The 23,372-nt window shown below is 45.6% G+C and overlaps 1 protein-coding gene across 1 annotated transcript in view; it reads left to right on the plus strand.

Annotated features, from left to right (window-relative positions):
* SULF2 (sulfatase 2) overlaps positions 1-23,372 on the plus strand; it is a 280,685-nt gene that overhangs the window by 13,436 nt on the left and 243,877 nt on the right. Inside the window, exon 2 of the mRNA XM_079979106.1 lies at positions 6,354-6,428. The gene's annotated coding sequence lies outside the window, so the exon portion shown is untranslated. The remainder of the gene's footprint in view (positions 1-6,353; positions 6,429-23,372) is intronic.

Consider the following 23,372-nt stretch of genomic DNA (forward strand, 5'->3'; position numbering starts at 1 on the left):
TCTCCCTTTGAGCAATGAAGCATTCGTTATATTCTTTTCACATCAGTGAAGAATGCCCAAGACTATTTTACATACTTGATTTGTCCCTTTTACCTTTTTTTTCCTGAGCACTCCTGTTGAATTGGGATTTGTCTTGGTTTTGTTGAACAAGCGCTCCAGCACTGCGCTGCAGAAAGAAGTGCCATAACTCCAATTAACTCCCATGCTATAATCTCTTGAACAATTCTGGACCCATCTCTTCATGTTTTTCATATTAACAGCCGTGGGTCATTTGCCAAATGTTTGGTTAAATAATTGCACAGTGGATTAAACTGCAAGCTCACATCATGGTTGCTATTAAATAATTTATGTGTAACAGCAAGCCTACCTGAGGAAAACTGGGGTCATTGGGCAATCCAATTAAATCTTAGCTCCAATGGGAAAAGCTTCCATCCAGTTCTCACTGGAGATAAAGGATCTGCAACAGATCACAACATTCAGCAAGACTACATTTTCATTTACTGGCTTTCTCTCTGTGGAATAACTGCTTAAGGTCAGTGAAATCACTGTGTTTTATCAAGAACCAGATTTGTCCATACATTGTGAGAACAACCCAGACAACTTCAAAGGACTGGTGGTATGAAAACTCTGTCTTTTATGGTGTGGACAGTGATGCCAGATCTGGCAGAGTGTCAGAAAACATATGAACATGTACACATGTCTTACATGTGGGAAAGCTAACATTTAAGGAACGTTTCCTGGAGAAAGCAGTATGCACAAAGGTGGAATAACATTAGCTTGGATAACCTGTGAGCCTTGGGCTTGCTGATCGGAAGGTCAGTGGTTCAAATCCCCAGGATGGGGTGAGCTCCTGTTGCTCGGTCCCAGCTCCTGCCAACCTAGCAGTTTGAAAGCACGTCAAAGTGCAAGTAGATAAATAGGTACCGCTCTGGTGGGAAGGTAAATGGCGTTTCTGTGTGCTGCTCTGGTTTCACCAGAAGCTGACTTTGTCATGCTGGCCTGAAAAACTGTTAGCAGACAAACACCAGCTCCCTTGGCCAGTAAAGTGAGATGAGCACCGCAACACCAGAATCGTTCACAACTGGACTTAACTGTCAGGTCCTTTGCCTTTTAGTATTACTGAGCCACTTTTAGGGAGCTGACAATAATCACATTGTTGCAGAAATTCAGGTGTTTATAAAAAGATTTAAAGGCAATAATAAGCCAGTATGAAATTATTTGGAAGAAACGAAATGGCTTTGTGGTCACTACAGAATAGAAAGGGATAATAATGCATGTATTACCTGGACCAAACTTAGTTACTAAAGCAGAGATAGAACTTTCCTCCTGGAGCAAGTAACAGTTTGGGACAGGAGTGTGTGGAATATATTGGGACTATTGTGCAGGGGGAAATGGTTAATCCATTCATGGTGTGATACTGACAGGGAACAGGGCTGTCATTGTTTGCTTAAAAAGAAATGAAACAAACAAATGCAAAACAATGTTTTGATGTAACCTCAAATGTGAACAAATTTCATTACTTTTCGGAAACCTCATTTGCCATAGACTGTATCTGCTCCAAGATGCTTGTTAAAATGGCTTTGCAATAGTGAGGGGACTGTAGATGATTACTTTGCAAAAGCATTATGAATCAGTGGTAGAGCACTTGTGTGGGGGAGGATTCCCCTCCCCAAGTGTTCTCCAAAGATGCACTTGAAAATGCTAACTTAATTCCAAATCAAGTTGAGAGGAGTATGCTCATCACTGAGCCGAAGTGTTTGGGCGGGTGATTGATGGGTGCAGGCAGTGCTTTGACACCTCAATATTGCATGTGGCTAGCAGAATTGCACGGCACCAAATCAGCCAAGAATAGTCCTGTTCTGGCTTGATCTGAACAGACTTTTACCGTATGAAAATACTTAACTGTGATTACTGTCTCGATGTCTGCCTGATGGTTGGGTGTCCATCCTGTGCGCATACCACTCTCGGGTTTATTTTTGAGCTTCTTCCACCAGACACTAATTAATGGGAAGGCGTTTCATATTGTGGTTCCCAAGTTATTATATTCCTATAGTGAACTCTCATTATTTGTTTCCATTAAGACAGAATACAAAATGCACTCAGCATTCGAGAATCCTGTGTACTTTTGTCATTTTGACACTTTCTCTGTTTCATTTACTTGGTCCCTTCATTTGGTCAGTTCTGAACAGGACTCTGGCAGATTTAGAACCATGTGCTTTATTACAGATACCTGATTTTGATTCAGTACTGCACTTTGTGGGCTGCACAAATGAAACCATAATATATTAAGTTTCCATTTTGACCTCCATCCCTTCCCATAAGCTACTTCATTTTGTCAATGAGCTTTTTCACACTTAGAACCAAAATTCGGTTTGATGCTGTGTGAAAAAGCCTTATGCTGCCTTCTCCCATCTTTAAACCCTCCCCAAGTTTGACCAATTGCTTTTCAACAGAGGGCAGTCCAGCGGTGATACCTATTTAGGCATCTTATCTGTTCTCTCTCTCTCTCTCTCTCTCTCTCTGTGTGTGTGTGTGTGTGTGTGTGTGTGTTTGTGTGATGCTGGGTCCCAAAGTGATATACATAAAGCAGCTTGCCCTAGACAAAAAAATGAGTAGTTGTGGCACAGGTATAAGCATAGTAACAAGCAGAGGTTGGTCCATTAGGGCAAATGGGTCCCCACCAATCTTAGCCTGCCTTCAGCCAGCTCCCACCTGCCTGTCTTCTTCCTTGTATCCTGTTCCAGGGCTTCCTTTTCCTTAGTCTCAGTGTTGCTCCTTGCAGAACACAGCCCAGGGAAAGATAGGGACAAAACCAGAATTAGCTGACTCTGCCTGTCATTGGCTCTGGCGCTACCTGCTGTTGATCTCTGCCCAACTTGTCCCACTGGGCACCAGCTACCACTGATAGTAACTCAGGAAGCTGTCTAAGTCAGACCAGTAATCCATGTAGCTCAGTACTGCCAACACTGAGTGGCAGAAGCTCTGCAGGGTGTCAGACCAGATGGGAACTTTTTTTAGCTCTACTAGGAGATGTCAGGGATTGGACTTGGGGCCTTTTCCAAACAAGGAGCATATCATTTTCAGCATGCAGAAATAAGCAAATTGATTTCTTGCATCATCTAATGAGCTTCTGTAGTCTTATTGGAGTTCACTGATTGGGTCTGCGTTGCTCCGGGACAGGAGGAAGGAAGTCAAAATGACACCGAGTTGGTTCAAAGAAAGAGTTTATTCTGCTCTCCGGATAGCAGAAGGCACTTGCGTGATTAGTCCACAGCAAGTCCAAAGAAATGACAAGTTTCATGCAGTATTTATATCCTCCAGGCACCCTCTCCCTCCTTCCAACCACGTCAGCCTATGTATGCAGGTTGACATCACATATGTTCCTGCTCTGGTACTCTCAACCATAAAAGGGATTTCCTTCCTGCACTCCTGACCATAAAAGGATATTCCTGTTCCTACTCCTATCTTGGAGCAAAAGGTCACTACTCCCAAGAACATGCTCTTGCGTTAGTCCCAGACTTGGGTCTCCCCGTCATTTGTGGTCAGAACATAAGATATGTCTGTGTCTGTTTTACTGGTAATGTCAAGGCCAGTCTTGCCGTCAAACTGATAAGGGAGAGAGCTGTGTTCTTGTTTTGCATTTGCTCAACGACTAAAGTTTATGCATTTTAGCTAAGGAGAAATGGGGATTTTGGTGCAGTTTTAAAATGCCTGCACAGTCAGTTTTGGGTTTGGGAAACCCATTCCTTCACTTCAGCAGTCCGATAATTAAGTATCATGTTGGTTTAGTTCTTTACATTACTTTTTTCTTTTGTCCTCTCCAAGCTCCTGTGAGTTATAGATCTTCTGTTGCTTTTGTCTGTACCTGCCTAGACTTTGCTTCTGGGTAGCATTCTATTTCATGGCAGCACATGCCAGGACACTTGTGTCTTAGAGGGACAAAGAGATGATATACATCTTTCAGTCCCATTTTTTCCTCCAGGAGCATTTTCAGACAGGACTATACAAAAGTTTAAAACTCGACTGCACTAAGTCAGTCATCTATAGGGGTTCTCAAACATTCTGTCCTCAGCCCCCACCTTGGATGACTGTAAATTACTGAGGCTCACTAGTCACAAAATAGCATCATAGTTTGGCGTAATTGACTGCAACCTAGTGACATCATTTTATAGTGATAACTAATCCCCCCTTTAGCAATTTCTAAGCATTTCACACAGGGATTTCCTTGTAGCGTAGAGTTTACTTTTCCTCAAGTACAAGTACAGACTTTGGCTCTGGAAATACTGTGACTCTGCTTTACTATTTCAATAAGAATTTGCTGATTCAATGCCTCTAAGTGAAGCATCTTAAGGGGAAAGGTATGGTGCAAATGTCATCAATTGGCCACTGATGGAAGGAGAATGCTGAACTAGATGGACCCTTGGTTTGATCCAGCAAAGCAGTTTTTATGTTCTTAGCACAAATCTGCTCAAACTAATGAGAGGATTTAGAGTTTGCACACCACAGCTTGTATCTTAATGCAGCTGAAACCTTGTATTTTTAAAAAAGTGGTAATGGTACCCTTTTTTGTTTTTCGTACATCTCTTCTTTCAAAATCACTTTGGTCCATAGGAAATTGCTCCTCACATTCCCTAAGCATACATGGTTATGTTGGGGACTTCATCAAACTTTACAAGATAACTAATATTTTTAAAACAATGATTTCATGAGAAGTGGTTTACCAGTGTTTCAGTTTATTGTGACCGCTGAGAAAAGGGCAGGCAGTTAGAGGAGAACTGTAGAGGGGGCTGATTTTTCCTTAAAGAATTAATCTTTGCAGTCCCACACCCCATATTTGAGTGATTCCTTAGTTGGCTCTGGAACATAGTTCATTCGCTGATACTCCCACACAGTTGCTAATCTCATCATTGCCTGGTTCTTTTCTTCTCAAGAGATTCAGAAATTGGTGCTAAGCGTTGGTCTCTGCTTACTCCTGCTGTTGCCCAATTGAATAATCTCTTCCCATGCCTCAGGCAAATAATAGTGATGGATGGCTAAAGCAGGCCACTGAGGGCTACTTTGTACAACTACTGCTGTGCTGTCCTTGTGGCTTAACTGAATTTTATGGTTACCTGAATTTTTCTTCATAAGCACAAAATACAATTTTGCAGTCTGCCTAGTATGGGTTGAGCAGCATGGCATGCCACCCTAAATATGACACTCTTATTTTTCTTCCCAGATTTTCTTCCCAACACTCGAAGACAATTGGCCACCTGACTAATTCATTGGCCATGTTCACTTATAAGGATAAACCAGATTTTCTCCTTTCTTGTGGTTTAGCTAGTGCACACTGCCTGGTCGCTGCTCCTTCCTCTCTTGGTCCAAGTGGGAAAAGCAATCCTGGAAGTAGGGATGGAAGGAGCCATCAGTTTTGGTTCTGTCCGTTTCTTGTCCGTCCCCCCACCCCACCCCATATTAAATTCAGTTTTCCATATTTCTGCAGTGATTTGCAATTTCTTTTTAAAATCCTTATGAAAACCCTTTTCTTCTGTTAGCTTCACTCTGGCTTCTGCACAAGGCACAGATGGAGGGGAAGTAAGGCAGAGAGAGCAGTCACTGAGCATGTGCTGCAGCACACCAGACTTCTTCCTCTCTCTCCTGCATCTGTGTCATCATCAGAGGCAGGGCAGCATGCTGTTTAAAAGGTAAAGGGACCCCTGACAATTAGGTCCAGTCATGGCCGACTCTGGGGTTGCGGCGCTCATCTCACTTTATTGGCCGAGGGAGCCAGTGTACAGCTTCCGGGTCATGTGGCCAGCATGACTAAGCCGCTTCTGACGAACCAGAACAGCACACAGAAATGCCGTTTACCTTCCCGCCAGAGCTGTACCTATTTATCTATTTGCACTTTGACGTGCTTTCAAACTGCTAGGTTGGCAGGAAGCATGCTGTTTACTGCCCTGCTAACCTGCCACCCAGGCCACTTGCCACCCCTACCCCCGCATCCAGGGTATTTATTGGAATTGGCTGCAACTTCTTCTGAGTGTGCATTTGACAGCAAACAATGGAATATGTGAAAAGGGTGTGAGGCTGCTAATCCTAAGCATGCTCAGCAGGAGGTGAGTTTTTTTGCAGACTCAGCACTTCTCAAGTTGGGCTGTAGTTTAGGAATGATTGTTTATGTAATACGTCTGAATATTTAGCTTGAAAAGACAAATAGTCCTTAATAGCTTCCAGCAAAGCAGGAGCAGCCAATCTCAAATTGTGGAACATTAGCACAAGCAATGATAGAAGGCAGTATATCAAATGTGCGTAGACGAGAGAACCCATCAGACATACTGTACTCTGACAGCTTTCTTTATTTTTATTTTTAGGTCAGTATCTACCAGGTAGCTGCTCTGAGAATAGAAATGGCATGATGAGGTGGATATTGCATGTTTTCCTCCCAAGTAAGTGATATATTGTTTTGAACACACCCTAGGTGGCGCTGTGGGTTAAAGCCTCAGCGCCTAGGGCTTGCCGATCGAAAGGTCGGCGGTTCGAATCCCTGCGGCGGGGTGCGCTCCCGCTGCTCGGTCCCAGCGCCTGCCAACCTAGCAGTTCGAAAGCACCTCTGGGTGCAAGTAGATAAATAGGGACCGCTTACCAGCGGGAAGGTAAACGGCATTTCCGTGTGCGGCTCTGGCTCGCCAGAGCAGCGATGTCACGCTGGCCACGTGACCCGGAAGTGTCTCCGGACAGCGCTGGCCCCTGGCCTCTTAAGTGAGATGGGCGCACAACCCCAGAGTCTGTCAAGACTGGCCCGTACGGGCAGGGGTACCTTTACCTTTTACCTTTTACCCTCCTGTAGGTATGTGCAAAAATATAGCCAATATATTTTTTCACCACAAAGCAGAAATGTTGGAAGTAGGCTATACTTTTATGGTGTGATTAAGGAGATAATGAAACACTCAGTTGCTTTCTAAACTTGTTGGATATTTGCTGCCAGAATTCTGTAGCCTGGGCAAAACATTAGTGTCTCCTACATGATCTTTTAAAAAGCAGATCCTGAAGACTATTTGTTCTGTAATAGAATGATGCATTGTCTTGACTACATTTTAAATTAAGAAAAATACTTGCATTGGCTCAACTCCACTGCAAATTTATTTGTGCAAGGCCTACTTTTTAAATAAAGTATTCTAGCAATAAGTGTGCTACTTGTTTATACAGTGGTACCTCTGGTTACAAACTTAATTCATTCTGAAGGTCCGTCCTTAAGCTGAAACCATTCTTATCCTGAGGCGCACTTTCGCTAATGGGGCCTCCCACTGTGCGTGTGCCTCTGGCGCACGATTTTCATTCACATCCTGGGGCAAGTTCACAACCAGGAGCAGCTACTTCCGGGTTAGGGGAGCTTGTGACCTGAAGCATTCATAACCAGAAGTAACATTGGATATGGATGTGTTTTCTAAGCAAATTCCTTGTGCTGGTGGCAATTCTAGCAAGGTTTATTTAGATTGCTCCTGCCTTCTGCTTGTGATACTCTTTTTGATCTGTTAAGGCAGTTGACTTTCCCTAAACCCCTTCCAGCCTCTTTGTTCCATTGTTCCACATTTAGAAACAAAAGTGAAACCTGTAGTGCACAGTGGTTATTTCCAGGTTTCTGCCCATCATACCCTTTCCAAGGAATTTCCTTCTTCTCCTGGTAGCAGTGGCGTAGCGTGGGTTGTCAGCACCTGGGGCAAGGCAAGTAATTTGCGCCCCCTAACCCCTGGATTTTAGCACTCGAGTGCGAGCGCGCCCCCCCCAGATGTTGCGGCCGCCCCCCCTGCACCCCCCACGCTACGCCACTGGGGCTGGGGGCGAGCGAAGGAGCCAAGGACCCCCCCTTAAGGCTCAGCAGGAATTTATTAAATTTATTATTTGCGGAGCCCCCGCGGGCCGAGGCAGCCGAAGCCCCCTCCCCTCGGGCGCCTCCCTGCCCCCTCCTCTCCTTGGGCTGTAGGTGGAGCCCGCGCTCCGAGGCGCTCCAGATCCGGGCTTGGTGAGCGCCTCTCCTCCCCCCGGCCTGGTCCGGGGGCTTCCAGCCGCGCTCCGTCCTCGCCCGACCCCCCCCCCCCCCCCGCGGCTGAGACTTGCGCTGAGAGCCGGAGCCAGCGGCGCCCCCTTCCGCCGGGAGACCCTCACCCACCCGCCGGCTTCCTCTCGGAGGGTTTTGGGGAGAGCAGGGCGCGGCGAGGCCCCTCGGAGCTCTCCTCCCTCCCAGTCGGCAGAAGCAGCCGCCGCCTGTGGCTGGGCCGAGGGGATGTCGGCGGGGTGCGGAGGCTGCCCGTGCCCGGCCAGGCGTTGGTGGCGGCGTCGGCGCTGCTGCAGTGGCTGCTCCTCCTGCGAGCAGTGAGTGGAGCGCAGCCGCAGCGGCGGCGGCGGGGGGCGTGCGCGCGCTAGGGTGCAAGGCTGGCGGTGGCGGCGGGGAGCCCGGCGGAGGAAGGAACTTGTCCCTTCCCTCTGGACTCGCGCCCCCCCAGATGTTGCGCCCAGTGCGGCCGGCACCCCTGGCACCCCCCACGCTACGCCACTGCCTGGTAGGTTTCCATCCACCCCAAACAGGCACTCAGTGTTCTATGACCACTGAGCATGTTCTGTCCTTACTGACCTATTCTAGGGGATTTCCACCCACCCCCCGCCGCCAATCAGAGTTCCCCTCCCCTTAAAAAAACATACTTCAGCAAATCTTGAATTTCCCACAATCCTGATGATGCCTCCTTCTTGTATGTGGATGGTGTTGGTTTGACTCATTCAGAAAATGAATTTTTACATGAAAATTAAATTGCAGATGATTTCTTTGTGACCCATTTGAAGTAAAACGGTGAGCTCTGAGAACTGAATAATAAGTGTGGCACTTTGGTGTAAATGCATTCTCTTGCAAATATGCTAAACTGAGTTAGGACAACATCATATAATAATAAAAAGATCGTATTTCGACCAGTTTCTTTCAGTTAGGCACAGTATGTATTTAGCTGTTTTAGGGAAGGGCCCTGGTTCAGTTACAGAGCACATGCTTTGTATGCAAATAATAATAATAATTTATACCCTGCCCCGCCCATCTGGCTGGGTTTCCCCAGCCACCCTGGGCGGCTTCCAACTGAATATTAAAAACAATACAGCATCAAGCAAAAGGTCCAAGATTCAGTCCCTGGTATCTCCGGGAAGGACTAGGAAAGTTTCCTAGCTTGAAAGCTTCTGCCAGTCAGTGCTGTAGACAATAATGAGCTAGATGGAACAATAGTCTAATGGTCCTGTGTATCTCCCGGCCTTACCTGGAGATGCCAGGGATTGGACCTAGGACCTTCTGCATGCAAAGCAGATGCACTAGCATTGAGCTATGGTCCGGGTTTGATGGTTTGCTTCACCTTAAAGGTAAAGGTAAAGGTACCCCTGCCCATACGGGCCAGTCTTGACAGACTCTGCGGTTGTGCGCCCATCTCACTCAAGAGGCCAGGGGCCAGCGCTGTCCGGAGACACTTCCGGGTCACGTGGCCAGCGTGACATCGCTGCTCTGGCGAGCCAGAGCCGCACACGGAAACGCCGTTTACCTTCCCGCTGGTAAGCGGTCCCTATTTATCTACTTGCACCCGGAGGTGCTTTCGAACTGCTAGGTTGGCAGGCGCTGGGACCGAGCAGCGGGAGCGCACCCCGCCGCAGGGATTCGAACTGCCGACCTTTCGATCGGCAAGTCCTAGGCGCTGAGGCTTTAACCCACAGCGCCACCTGCGTCCCTTGCTTCACCTTAAGATACCATTATTACAAAGCCACCAACAAACCATGGTTCAAGGCTGGGCAGCAATCCATGGTTAGTTGGGGGAAAAGAAACAATCATCCGTGATTCAGAAAGAATATTAAGCCAACCCCTTGCCTTGTGTAAAGAGGGTTCTCTGGCTGTGTGTGCTGGTACACATTGTGGTTTAATCAAGCTTAGTATGGCATGTGAACATTTTATGCTCCCTATCTCCAGCACACTCAAGAAAACTGTGCTTTCTGTGTTCTAAAATGTCTCCTCTAAGAATAAAATAGATTAAACCAGATGTTTCAGAACTCCAGTATCCATGTGGGACCACACACACACACACACCACTTTTCATCTCATCTGGTTCTCGAATAAAGACATACAAAATTTAGAACAAGAATAAAACATCAGAACAGCATCCATGGTGAAAAGGCTTCCTGAATTAATTTTCTTTTCACCTGGCATCTGAAACTTAGTAGGGACAGTGCCTGCGTGCTTTCTAATGGGAGGGAATTCTGCAGTGTTGGGTGCACTACATTGATGGCATGACTCAGTAGCATAAGTTGTGTTTCTGGTCTGTGGGGGACAACTAATAGTGTTTCCCCAAATAATCTCAATGACTGAGCTGGGGTATACCAGGTTAGGCAAGTACCTTCAGCCTAGTCCAGTAGCAGATGGGAAGTCACTTCAGTTCTTTCGATGGTATCATGTGTTGGTGGTAACCAAGTGGAGTGCATTGCAGTAATCCAGTATTGAGGTTACTAGTGCATGGACTACAGTAGTAAGGTATATAAAGTAAGTGGATTCAAGAGAGATGCATTTCCTACTGCAACTCCATCATCTTTGTTAGTATAGTAATAAATCTACTTTTGTCAGCTCAGAGCTAGTGCTGTAATACCAGTAAGGGGAAAGTCTCCTTCCTTGTTCCATTGAAATGATGGCTTGTGTACAGTTAAGAATTCTCCATATTTTAGTTGTACATAGATATCTGTAGTTGGTTTCTTTCTGGTGATTTTTTTAAGGGTATTTGATCTTTGCAATCAGTTTGAGAGAGAACTCAAGATGAAGATGTTGTGCTGAGTGGTTGTTATCCTAAAGAGACTTCCCATCAGTTTGAACAAATAATTTTAGGATATTTGGCTTAGTAAAATTAAGCTCTTCTCTCTCTCTCTCTTTACCACCAGTTGTTGGATTTTCGTTTTTATTTAATAAGCAAGAATTGTTCCATTTAGTGCACAATAAATGACACAGAAATGAGCAGGAAGCAGCTAATGCTGACTAATAGAGAAAGGTTTATAAGTGCACATAGCCCCTCTTAGAGTTCAGATGAATTTGCCAAGACAGATTTTCAGTTGAGACTTAGCACAAACAAATCATCACCCCTAATCCAACAGGAGAATATGTACATGCAAAATGGGTGCTTTATGTGTGTTCCCTGGGCTGGGAAGTCTGATCCAGAAGACTGCATTGGAACAGCTCCAGACAGATTGTTTGCAATCACAGCAATCATTTGTTCAGGGAAGAGAGTGATGCTGTCTGGCAAAATACCAAGAATAAGAGTGCTTGCCTGTATGAATACAGGTGACTATTTTACCAAGTGGTAACTTCGCGGGTGGCGCTTTGGGTAAAACCTCAGTGCCTAGGACTTGCCAATCGCATGGTCGGCGGTTCGAATCCCCGCGACGGGGTGCGCTCCCGTCGTTCGGTCCCAGCGCCTGCCAACCTAGCAGTTCGAAAGCACCTCCGGGTGCAAGTAGATAAATAGGGACCGCTTACCAGCGGGAAGGTAAATGGCGTTCCATGTGCTGCGCTGGCTTGCCAGATGCAGCTTGTCACGCTGGCCACGTGACCCAGAAGTGTCTGCGGACAGCGCTGGCTCCCGGACTATAGAATGAGATGAGCGCACAACCCTAGAGTCTGGCAAGACTGGCCCGTACGGGCAGGGGTACCTTTACCTTTACCTTTAACTTCCCATGAGGTGACTGGCTGTTTGACATTGTCTCTGAACCTGCGTGGGTGACCAGACGACTTCTTGACTAATGGCCTCATCTAGCCAGATGTAGTAAGGAGGACATTACCACATATTAATAGAAGATGTATGATAACGTGGTAATTGTGTCTACTCAGTGTAGTATTCTGCCAAGTAGTAAAGAGAATTTCATTACACTCTTGTGCATGATTAGAAATCTGGGGAAACAGTAAAACTGACATGATGATACCATTGACTAAAATTTTGTAGTGTTAGAGAGCACACACCAGGGGTAATTTGGCTACAGTGGTACCTCCTGTTACGAACTTAATTCATTCCAGAGGTCTGTTCTTAACCTGAAACCGTTCTTAACATGAGGTGCGCTTTTGCTAATGGGGCCTCCCAATGCCGCCACACCACTGGTGCACGACTTCCGCTCGCATCCCGGGGCAAAGTTCGCAACTAGGGACATCTACTTCCGGGTTAGCGGAGCTCATTACCTGAAGCATTTGTAAAGAGGACAGTACGTAACCCGAGGTTCCACTGTATTTATATGGACTCAGATGACTGTTTTACTGTGGCTTAATGCACACCCTTGTAAGAATTTTACCAGTTGGTAAATTGTATTCACACTGAGTCATGTGCCTTAAATAAAATATTATTTACACTGTAATCCCAGCCTTTCTCCTAGGAACTCAGGGTAGTTTGCAATATGTTTTAGAGGCAGCGTCCTCTCGTTATATGGTGGCTGGGCATTTATATCCCAGCTAGGTGGGGTATGAATAAATTATTATTATTATTATTATTATTATTATTATTATTATTATTGCAACAAAAACCCTGTGAGGTTGATCAAGCTGAAATAGTGTGAATAGATCATCCGGAGAGCATTCACACCAATATCTCTCCAGTTCTAGTCTGGCACTGTAACGGTTAAATCACAATAGCTTTCAAGTCAAATAAGCAGCAGTTAAGCAGGCAAGGTAGAGCAGGTAAGAACAGGAATTGGGCTTTATTTAATATTAGCAGAAATCCCAGGAAAGAAATCTGAGGTGTGCGTAATCTTAAGAGTGCAGGTAAGAGAGGAGGGAACTGCAGTGCCATGTGATTTTACCACATAGCTTTGCAAAGAGATCAACCTCAAGAGTCAGTGAGTCTGAACAGCAACCAGCCTTGAGATTTTCATCTTAGACAAGTGAGTTCTATAAAGACATGCTTACACAATTCCCCAGTGCTGCTGAGTTGTGGTGTCAACCTTTCACTACTGTAACAGTTTTCCTCATATAATGATAGCTGGTTTTCCTATTGGGTCTTGGAGCTTGAGAATATTTGTTTGTTTGTTTGTTTGTTTGTTTATGTATGCATATGTATCCCATCTTTCCTCCAAAAACATGCTTCTGCCCCTCCCCATTTTATCCTTACAACAACCCTGTGAGGCTGAGAGACTGAGCCTGGCACAAGTGAGTTTCATGTTTGAGTGGGGATTTCAGCACCGGTCTCCCAGTTAGTAGTTCCTTGAATCAGGTGACACACCTCTCCCCAAAGCCTGGCACTTTCTGTCATGAGAGTGAATATTTACCTCTTAAAGCCCATGATAGTATGAGTATCTGGTCATATATCTTATTCCAACCAAAAGACTAGATCAACAATTGCTCTGTGTAGAACATGCGCCTCTCTGTTTCAGGAGACTTGTTCCAAATTGGTTGCTGACAATATCGAAATGTTTAAAGGTCAAGCATTCTCTGGCTAGGTGGAGTCTTTGAAAGCTAGTCTCCTCTGTGCAGAAGTTGTTTTGGTTCTGTGAAGAGGGAAAAGGTTTAGTCCAGAGTCTGTTGCCTTAAATGGGGTTGTGTCAGATTCGTGACTTCTCTTGAAGACAATCCCTTCTTCTGACAAATGGTCCCAATCAATAATAATTCCACTATTTCACAATTTTACACATGCTCTGGTTTTAACTTTCTCCTTTTTGTGGTAAGATGACTTTGCTTTAAGTTCCAGAGTCTTCATCTGAGCATGCTATCTATTTATATCTCTCTGAAGATTATTAAAACAACCAGATATATGAAATGCCCTGGTGCGTGTTCCTGGAATTAATTTTCCTGGAGTGTTGCAAATAACATTTTACTTACTTACTTATCAAACCTTTATTAGGCATTATGCAGGTAAAACCATAAAAGGAAAATAACATATAAAAGCCTTGAGATATATATAAAAAGGCAGGAGTTGGCTACATACAAATATAAATATATACATATAGAATCAGTGGTTTTCCTTGTTAACCTGCTCCTTGGAGGACTGCTGCCAAAAACTCGGCTACCCCCGCCGTTACCCTTTGGTCAGCGTCGGATAGGTAGAGTCCCACACATTCAGCTTGCTGGGGTTCCAGACCACCCGAAAGGGGGGACAGCACGCGTTGACGGAGCGTACTGTACAATGGGCAATGAAAGAGGATATGCTCTACAGTGTCCGGGACATTTTAAGCAACTTGGATAATGAGGGTGTGTTGTTTTCCCCATTCCACTGGAATGAAAACAGTGATAAATTCAAAGCCTTTGTTTCGTGCTAAAGGTTTTGCAAGGAATAGTTGTCATTTGGAAGGTAGTGCCAACATGGATTTTTTTGCAGCACTTCTTAAAATTGAATGTTCATAAGTATTTTCATCAGCACTGGCACTAAAAATGCTTTGGAAAAATTGAACCCTGTTTTCCTCCTTCCTGGTTCATGAAACTTGATAGGGGTTTGCTTTCAAAATAAGACAAAGGGAACTCTTAGAAAACAAAGTTACAAACTGACATGGAAATGCAGAGAATTTGAGATTGGAAAAATGTGAAACGGAGAAACTGAAATTGACACATTCTCTTCTCTGTACTTCATAGGACTGGTATTCAAACAAGAGATATAAGCATGTGGTAGAGAACTTTGCACACAGCGAGACCTTTGATCCTTGGTTTTTCCAGCTACAGTTTCCACTGTTGAAGAGGCAGGCAGCTTTTTAAACTGCACAGCAGGTTGTCTAGTTGTGGTTCAAATTGCTGCAGCGAAATTGGAAACGAAAGCTTGGGCTTTCTGCCTCTCTCCCCACACCTGCCCCTACCACCATGTACATACAACCTCTTTTGTATCTTGTTCATTAGATAGGGAGGTTGCAAATAGAGAGGCTGTCCTATCAGATTCTGCTTCCTCTGGAAAAACAAAGCTGGCTTCAGATGTGTTCTGATATTTACATCTGTTCCCTCAATGGGGTGATATCATTAATACAGACGTGCAGATGATACAGCGTTGGAGCTGGACCAAAATGACTTCATACACAATATGGTTCACTGCAAGTTCATTTGAAACATTAGCATTTGGGCTTTGACTAGTGTCTAAACCACTTCACTCTGCTTTGATCTTTTATAACAGTTTTTGTCTGCTTGTAGCTGATTATCTTTTTATTTTGCCACAGAATGGAAGAGGGGCCTGGTGGGAGGGAGCTAGAACAGTAGCTAGGCACTAAGCTTCCAGAATGGGTTCTCCCTTTTTAAAAGAAGCCTAGCTGTTAGACACTTAACCTTAGCGAGAAGAAATGTCTTCTGTGTTAGATAGCTTGTGAAATTCCATATCCAAGCCACATTGTAACACATAAGTATTGCGCAGGTGCCTGGGAGATTGCCTAGCTTTATCTCCAAGGTTGCCTCGGGAAGTTCAGAGAAGATTGGTAGCACTCAGTGTTCCACCAATTTTGTGCACACCACGCTAGCCTTTTCTGCATCGCTGTAGAAATAAATCAATAAGGAAGGGATTGTTTGTTAGGGCCATATCATTAGCATAATTAATGTTGCATATATTGGCTTAATTGGCATCAGACATAGAGCAGCATTGTGCATCTGCAATATGCAAAGTGCAGATGGTGCTTCTCATACTGATTGCTTTCGGGAACATCACTAGGAAATTGTTTGTAATGACTTAAAATGTGACCAGACCTTGTGACTGTTTTGTTTCTTCACTGGGAAACAGCTCCTGACACACACACCCCACGCAAAAAAAAAAAAAAAAAAAAAATTGCATTAACAATGGGTTGGATCCAGAGTAACCTGTTAGTTAACTGAAGTTCCATTGATTTCACTGGAAACAAAGTTCAACTAGCTTACTTTGAAACTAATGCCCTTGTGTTCCTCCAGCCTGTTACATGTTACTTTGGTGGGAATCAGTGTTGCCCTTTTGCTCCCCATCTCACTTGCCAATGGTGCAGTTCAAAACACATTTTGAAGCCAGTACGTACTTACAATGAGAGATCCTTTGTACATTTGTAAATAGTTTTTAAGCAGTCCTGCCTTTCTTCAGGGCCACTCAAATTGGCTACTTGTGCTTGGAGTAACAAAGTTCAGTGCAACTGGAAGACAGTACAAACCAGCATTTGATATGACCCCTTTCTATTCAGAAGCAAGCCCTATTGAATCCATTGGTGCTTACTCCCATGTAATAGGTGTTAGGAATGCAGCTTTGCTTAGTCACACTTTTCTTTTATTGAAATCATTGGGACTAAATCATAGTTTAGGGTGTATTCAACTAAGTCACACTCAAGCGTATAGCCACAGATTTCAAGTGATCTAATCTGAGTGTGATTTAGTTGGATACAACTGTATATCTGGATTCAACTTGTGATACTCAGAAACCAATGACTGAACTTCAAAGCAAGGGACATTCATAGTTTATTTTTTTCTTCAGTGGGTGAAAGTGTGGCAGAAAGTGATGAAGGATAAATACAGATTTTTAGCAGTCCAAAATGAGATTAGCTAAATCAGCTTGTATTGCACATGATGTATCTATTACAAACTTGTTTCCTGAGCTAAGAAACTGATGTAGTGCATGCATGTTCATATTGCAGCCAATTCACCTGGAAATAATCAAAAGATGCTTTGGGTACTCATATTCCAAAAGGTTTGGATCTTCACATTATGAGGAAGTGTAAATTTAATTCAAGACTCCAAAAAGGGTGGCATGGAATTTCACTGGTATCAAAATATACCGTATTTTTCGCTCTATTAGATGCAGTTTTTCCCCTCCAAAAATTGAGGGGAAATGTGTGTGCGTCCTATGGAGCGAATGCAGGCTTCTGCCATAGCCGCGTGCAACCCCTCCGGCAGGGAGAGGCTGCACGGGCTATGGCTTCTTTAGCCCTGCGCAGCGTCTCCCGGCAAGGAGACGCTGCACGGGGCTAAAGGGGAAGCCAAAACAGCGAGCGGGATCCATCCCGCTCGCTGCCCTGCCTTCTTCCATAGCTGCACGCAACCTCTCCGGCAAGGAGAGGCTGCACAGGGCTATGGATTCTGTAGGCCCGTGCAGCCTCTCCCTCCCGGGAGAGGCTGCACGGGGCTAAAGGGGAAGCCAAAGCAGCGAGCGGGATCCATCCCGCTTGCTGCCTTGCCTTCTTCCATAGCTGCACGCAACCCCTCTGGCAGCGAGAGGTTGTGTGCAGCCTGTAGGCTGCTCTTTGGGGCTGGGGGGGGAAAATATTATTTTCCTTGATTTCCCCCCCCTAAAAACTGGGTGCGCCCTATGGTCCGGTGCGCCCTATGGTGCGAAAAATACGGTATAATTTCACTTTGGAAATGTCTCAACTCCCTCAGCTGTTCCTCATATGGCTTGGTTTCCCTCCTCTGCAAGCTGATGAGGAACCATTAGTGAGAATTAGTGAAATGAGATTCATCTGACATGACTTGGTTTCGAGAAACCCATGCTGGGTCTAAGTATTCACAGCATCCTTTTCTAAGTGCTCACAGACTGACTACAGGCAACAACTGATTAATGCATGTCTGAAAGACATGGGATTGAGCACGCACACATGGCACTAAACTCAGAAGTGACCTGAAAAGTCACTCAACACATCACAAAAAGGGTGGAATGGGGGCGGGGGTGGTGGAACAGGGCAGGATGGGTGGGGCAACCTTATATGTGCATGGGGTCTAGAAATGGAACCCCCACACAAAATGGTTGTCAACTGTATTTCATTATGTGTTCTATGACCTTTCCTAGCTTTGACATAAAGCTCACCAGTTGGTAGTTAACCTGGGTCTTCTCCCCATCCCCTCCCTTTTGAAGATGGGCAAAACTGCCTTGGTGGTCCCTTTGTGATCACAGGAAAGTTTTAAATAGAAGCTGCCATTTGTATCCTTCATGAATCATGCATTCATCTCTCTCTCTCTCTGTATGTGTGTTACATTATTAATCTCTTTTCTGAGTAATTCAAGTGCTGCCACTAAATGCAAAACTAAAGTCAGCTTTTAAAAAGCATGGTCTTTTCCTCTTCTCTCTTTCCCTGATATAAGCAGAAATAAAACTACTAGTTCATGTGCATATAAATAATTATTTCCTAAGATCCAAACAAATTAATAATAATAATATTTAGCATGATGAAATAAAGCTAGCAGCATGACTTCACTGCTGTTAGGTAAAAAATATTTTCTAGAATTGCTGCCGACATAGCAAGTATTTTATCTTCAGATTAATGATCCAAGTTTTTTTTTTACTTGGCATATAGTATCGCTCAGGGGTAGCTGTTCTGGAAGGCACAAAATAGGCTGCAGTCCTTACACATGTATCACAATGCTTACTGCACTCGCACAGCCAATAGGAAGGATGTTAATAAGATAAAAAATAAAACTCTGGAAGGATCTTATCTGGAGTGTTTCTGTATGACCAGTCACAACATTATCAGTAATGGTCATCACTATTGGGATATGGGGAAAGTGAGGGGCTTCCTGTGTTTTTGGACTACAATGCCCATTATCCCTGGCCACTGGTCATGCTGGCTGAGGCTGATGGGATTGTAATCAAACAACACCTGAGGGCCCACGGTCACTCCTTCATAATGCCCTCTCCAAATCTGGTCTGGAATCCAAGAACAGATTTTGGGGATGCACAAGGGGAGAAGAGTCTTGTTGCAGAAATCCTTTTGCTGATGGGCTGGTTGCTTAGCACTCCATTGGATGCAAGCCATATTACTCTTCCAGGTGAGCAGTTGCCCTTTCCAACTGAAACCCTCTCAGGCCTGATTTCACTCATTTATGCTCTTCAGCTGATCTCTAACATTTTGATGCCTCCCAGGTGAATAGCCTACACTTGAAAGCATCGCGTCTGGGTTGATATGAAATGTTGGACTATGAAATTTGATCTGCAGCACCTGACATTCCAGTAACCACATGATGAATATCAATGGATGAACTGAACTTTCTTCATATCCTTTCCACATACTCAGGGTGTCGCAATCACATTTTATCCTGGCATGATAAAATGAGTTGTCCTGGGACAGCAGAAATGAGAAGAGGCACACTCTGGCCCTTACTGCCTGTCCAAGGGACAACGGACAATAGGAGGTTTAGCCTCTGGGAAGAACACTACAGCAAGGGGAAGATCATTGAGATAGAGAAGGAGTAGCTGCTGGGAATGTGTCTTGCCTTCCAGAAAGAACTTTGCCCAAATTGGCCATTGTCCTAGGAGTATAAAAGCAAAAGGAGCAATGACCTGGCAACTGCTAGCAACCAGATGAACAAGACCTTTGATCAGTTCTTTGCATTGCTTTGATGTATTGAAGACTACTTTGGAGATCATTTGGTCAAAAGGCATGGTGTGAATTGGGTCAGGGTGAGGTGGTCCACCAGATGTTGCTTGGTTCTAACTACTGTCTTTTCTGCCCGTTGCCCATGACTGCTGGGGCTGGTGAGAGTTGGGAGTCCAATAACAACTGGTGCAGGGCATATGTTCCCCACCCACTAATACAATGCATTTTTGCATGTTATATATCTTCATTCTTATGCACATTCCTGTTGGGGTTCAGAACTTACTGGGTTAATGTTTGTTCTGAGTGTGCCTCCCATTCTGACGTTTGAAAGGAGGGAGGAGCTCTACTTGTTGTTCTCTCTGTGTCTCTGAGAGAGGACGCCATGAATGCTAGCAGTCCAGGAGAATTTGGGAAATGCTGAGCTGTAAATATTTGCTGCAATAAAGAACTGATGAATTTGGACATACACAGTGCTTGGTGTGTTTGGATCTGAAGCAGACTGCGACAGTTTTGATCCGCTGTGTTTTTACTCTGCAAGGCGAAACCGGAGAAGAAGGTCTGAGAGCAGCGCAGCGGAAGCGTGCCGGACCACTGGGGCTAATTGGGGCCATAAAGCAATTAGCTGGCCAGTGCAATTAAGATCTTATCAGGTTTCGTCACAGGTTATGGAGGACCTAATTACCGCTAATAAAACTGTTGCTGAAAAGTCTGCCGGTGAGCTTTGAAGTCTTGAAGTCAGCTTGGCAATAGCTGGAAGACGCTACTGAAGCGGCAGAGGTCTGCGTTCTGTGTTTTGCCTGATGCAGAGAGGCAAGAGAGCTGGGAGCTGGAAAAGCAGGAATCGGGTGCCGGAGAGCTGACTGGTGAAACGTGAGTACAGCAGCTGGGGCCCCGGGAAAGAGGAGAGAATGGCAGACAGCCAGGTCTTTGAGGACGTTCCGCTTGAAAAGCTCACTTTAAGAAGTTGGGCAACCTGGTCCAGAAGAGTAAGGGGTTGGTTTCTGGTTGCTGGGCTTTGGGATGTAAGCCAGAAAGAACCACGTCCCCTGAATCCAGGTCCTGAAGGGACAGACGTTACAGGCTTTGAGGCTGCGTTGCCTGAAGAAAGCCAGCAGAGAATGCAAAGAGAGCTTGCTATGCTAAAAGCATGCGTACATGCATCACTTTTGCCCAGTTTGGAGGGCGTAAAGTCAGCAAGGGCTGCCTGGGAGGTGCTGAGAAGTTTGTGTGAAACTTCAGCAGGATGCCAGGGCCCTGGAGGAGTCATGCAGAGCCTGGAAATGGCTGAAGCCCTAGTCCCTGAGGTGCAAGTCGGGGGGGCTGAGAATTCCAAAGGCAAGTTTCAAAAGTTTTCCACTGTGAGTGCTGAAGTGAAACGTAGTTTCAGCGAGGGCAGGGCTGGCACAGAGTGCTCTTCCGGAAGAAGGGGGGCCAGGCCAGCTGAAAGGAGCCCTGGGCAGTATTTTTCCACTGGTGATCGTTGTCGTCCTCGGGCAAAGTCTGGAAGGCGGCGGAGAGCTAGACGCTGCAAGGTCAGCCACCTGGACAAAGTGAAGATAAGGCCTAAAGAGTCGTGTGGGAACGCAGAGGCCAGGCCGGTCTCCAAGGCAACGGAGGAGGCTACTTCTACGGAAGCTGCCAAGGTCCTGAGCAAGGGGGAGTTGGTTGCCAAGACAACCAGACAGAACTACTGCAAAAGCCCAAAGAGAGGGGGCAGCGGGACGTTTGTTGCCAGTATGGCTTTGTTTGAGGACAGCTCTGAGGGACACACTGATTTTCGCTTTGTAATCGACTCAGCAGCTAACTGCAACCTGATCCCAGAGACGCCTGCAGTCGAGATGTGGAATTGCAAGGCAATTCCGGCTGGGAAAACTGTTCAGTTTGCAAGTGGGGAAAAGAAAAATGTGAATAACATTGCAAATGTATTGTTTTCTGTTTTGCAGGAGCAGATGGAAGTTTGCATTGTGCCAGGAGTGCAACACTGTATTTTATCTGTGCCTTATTTGTTGAAAAAGGGGTTTAAGGTTTGCTTTGAACACGATGTTTGTACAATCTCCAAAGGAGGGAAGCAACTGGTCAGAGTTGCAAAGGGGCAGAATGATCTCTTCATTCTTAAAACGTCTCTGGAGGGTGAGGGGAAGGTTGAGAAAGCACAAGCCCTGCGTGCTACAGTTCCCACTCATGTTTCATGTTCTTGTGTGTGGCATAAGAAGACAGCGCATGCTTGTCTTGAAGAACTACAGGTGCTACCTGAGGTTTCCAAAGGCTGTAGAATTGAAGAATGTGCAAGAGTCCTAGATTGTCAGGCTTGCAGACAGGCAAAGGTAAGAGGGTGCAGTTACCCCAGGGTGGAGAGGGTAACCACAAAACCTTTTGATCTTGTGCACATAGATCTGTTGGGTCCCATGAAGGAACCAAGTTTGGGAGGGGCCAGGTTTCTGCTGACGCTGCAGGATGATTTTTCGCAGAACACCTGGACACATGGTCTCAAGTCCAAGGAAGATGCAGCACAGCTGATTAGTCGTTGGATTGAGGAGGTGGAACTAAGGTTCTCCACCAGAGTCAGGGAAATTGCTAGTGACAGAGGTTCACAGTTTACTGGGTCTGCTTTGCAGAAGTTCTTTCACAAGAAAGGGATAAGTCACACAGTGACTTCTCCTCAACAGAGGGGGGTGGCAGAGCTCAGAAGTGAGGCTCTGGTTAAAGCTGCACAGGTGATGCTGTCAGATTCTGGGTTATCTCCAAAGTTTTGGATGGAGGCAGTTAAATATGTGAGCTTCACCTGGAATCGGTCCTACAATTCAGTGGTAGGAGACACACCGTTTTTCATGCTTCACGGGAGGAAACCACAGGTTCACTTCCTCCGTGCGTTCGGATCAACGGCCTCGCTGCCGGTGCCTGAAGCTTTGCGAGGGCCAGGTGAACCCAAGTTCCAGAAAATGATCTTCTGTGGGTATGAGCCAACGGCTCGTGCATGGAGGTTTGCGTACCCGTCAGGTGATCAGAGTAAGCTGCTGATCAGTAAACACGCTGAGTTCTGTAAGCAGGAGGAAAGGTCAAAGACCCCTGCCAGACGCGATATTCTTTCAGAATGTCTTTCTGATTCAGAGCAGGAAGGTTCTGATGAGGAGGAAGGAGAGCCAGGGGCTGAGTCTGCTGATGACGATCAGCTCACTGACCAAAGTCAGGAGCAGGATGGGGCATCTCCACAAGTTGTAAAAAGGGAGCCCAAGAGTGAGCCTAGTTCTCCTGTGAGGGTAATTCCAAGGGTTCGAAGACGCGTTAAGTCAGAGGGGGAATCCCAGGATGCAGAGGACACACCTGCTGACCACAGTGAGTCAGAGGAAGTGCCTGAGTTTGTGCCCAGGAGGTCCAGTCGCACAACGAAGGGAATTCCACCTGAGAGGTATCAGGCCACAGGTGCGTGGGTAAGTTTCGCACAGTGCGAATCTGAGAGTTGTGAGGATGTTCCACAGATGCCTGACAGGAATGCCAGAAGAGGGCGCAAGGCATTGGGGAAGGGATTGATCTCACAGAGGTCTGCAAAGGTACATCCACAGGTCTTGTCAGAATGCTCGACAAGAGGGGGTGTTGGGGTTCAGAACTTACTGGGTTAATGTTTGTTCTGAGTGTGCCTCCCATTCTGACGTTTGAAAGGAGGGAGGAGCTCTACTTGTTGTTCTCTCTGTGTCTCTGAGAGAGGACGCCATGAATGCTAGCAGTCCAGGAGAATTTGGGAAATGCTGAGCTGTAAATATTTGCTGCAATAAAGAACTGATGAATTTGGACATACACAGTGCTTGGTGTGTTTGGATCTGAAGCAGACTGCGACAGTTTTGATCCGCTGTGTTTTTACTCTGCAAGGCGAAACCGGAGAAGAAGGTCTGAGAGCAGCGTGGCTGGGAAGCGTGCCGGACCACTGGGGCTAATTGGGGCCATAAAGCAATTAGCTGGCCAGTGCAATTAAGATCTTATCAGGTTTCGTCACAATTCCCCCCCCAATGATTTTTGTGTGAACATTGGTTGGATAACTACATTACAAAATTCAGATAAGTGCGGTTTTTTTCAAGGGATTGTTGTGCTTCAGAACACAAACACACACACACACACACAGAGAGAGA

This window comes from Podarcis cretensis, assembly GCF_951804945.1.
Source record: "Podarcis cretensis genome assembly, chromosome: 6".
In the NCBI taxonomy this organism is placed as follows: domain Eukaryota; kingdom Metazoa; phylum Chordata; class Lepidosauria; order Squamata; family Lacertidae; genus Podarcis; species Podarcis cretensis.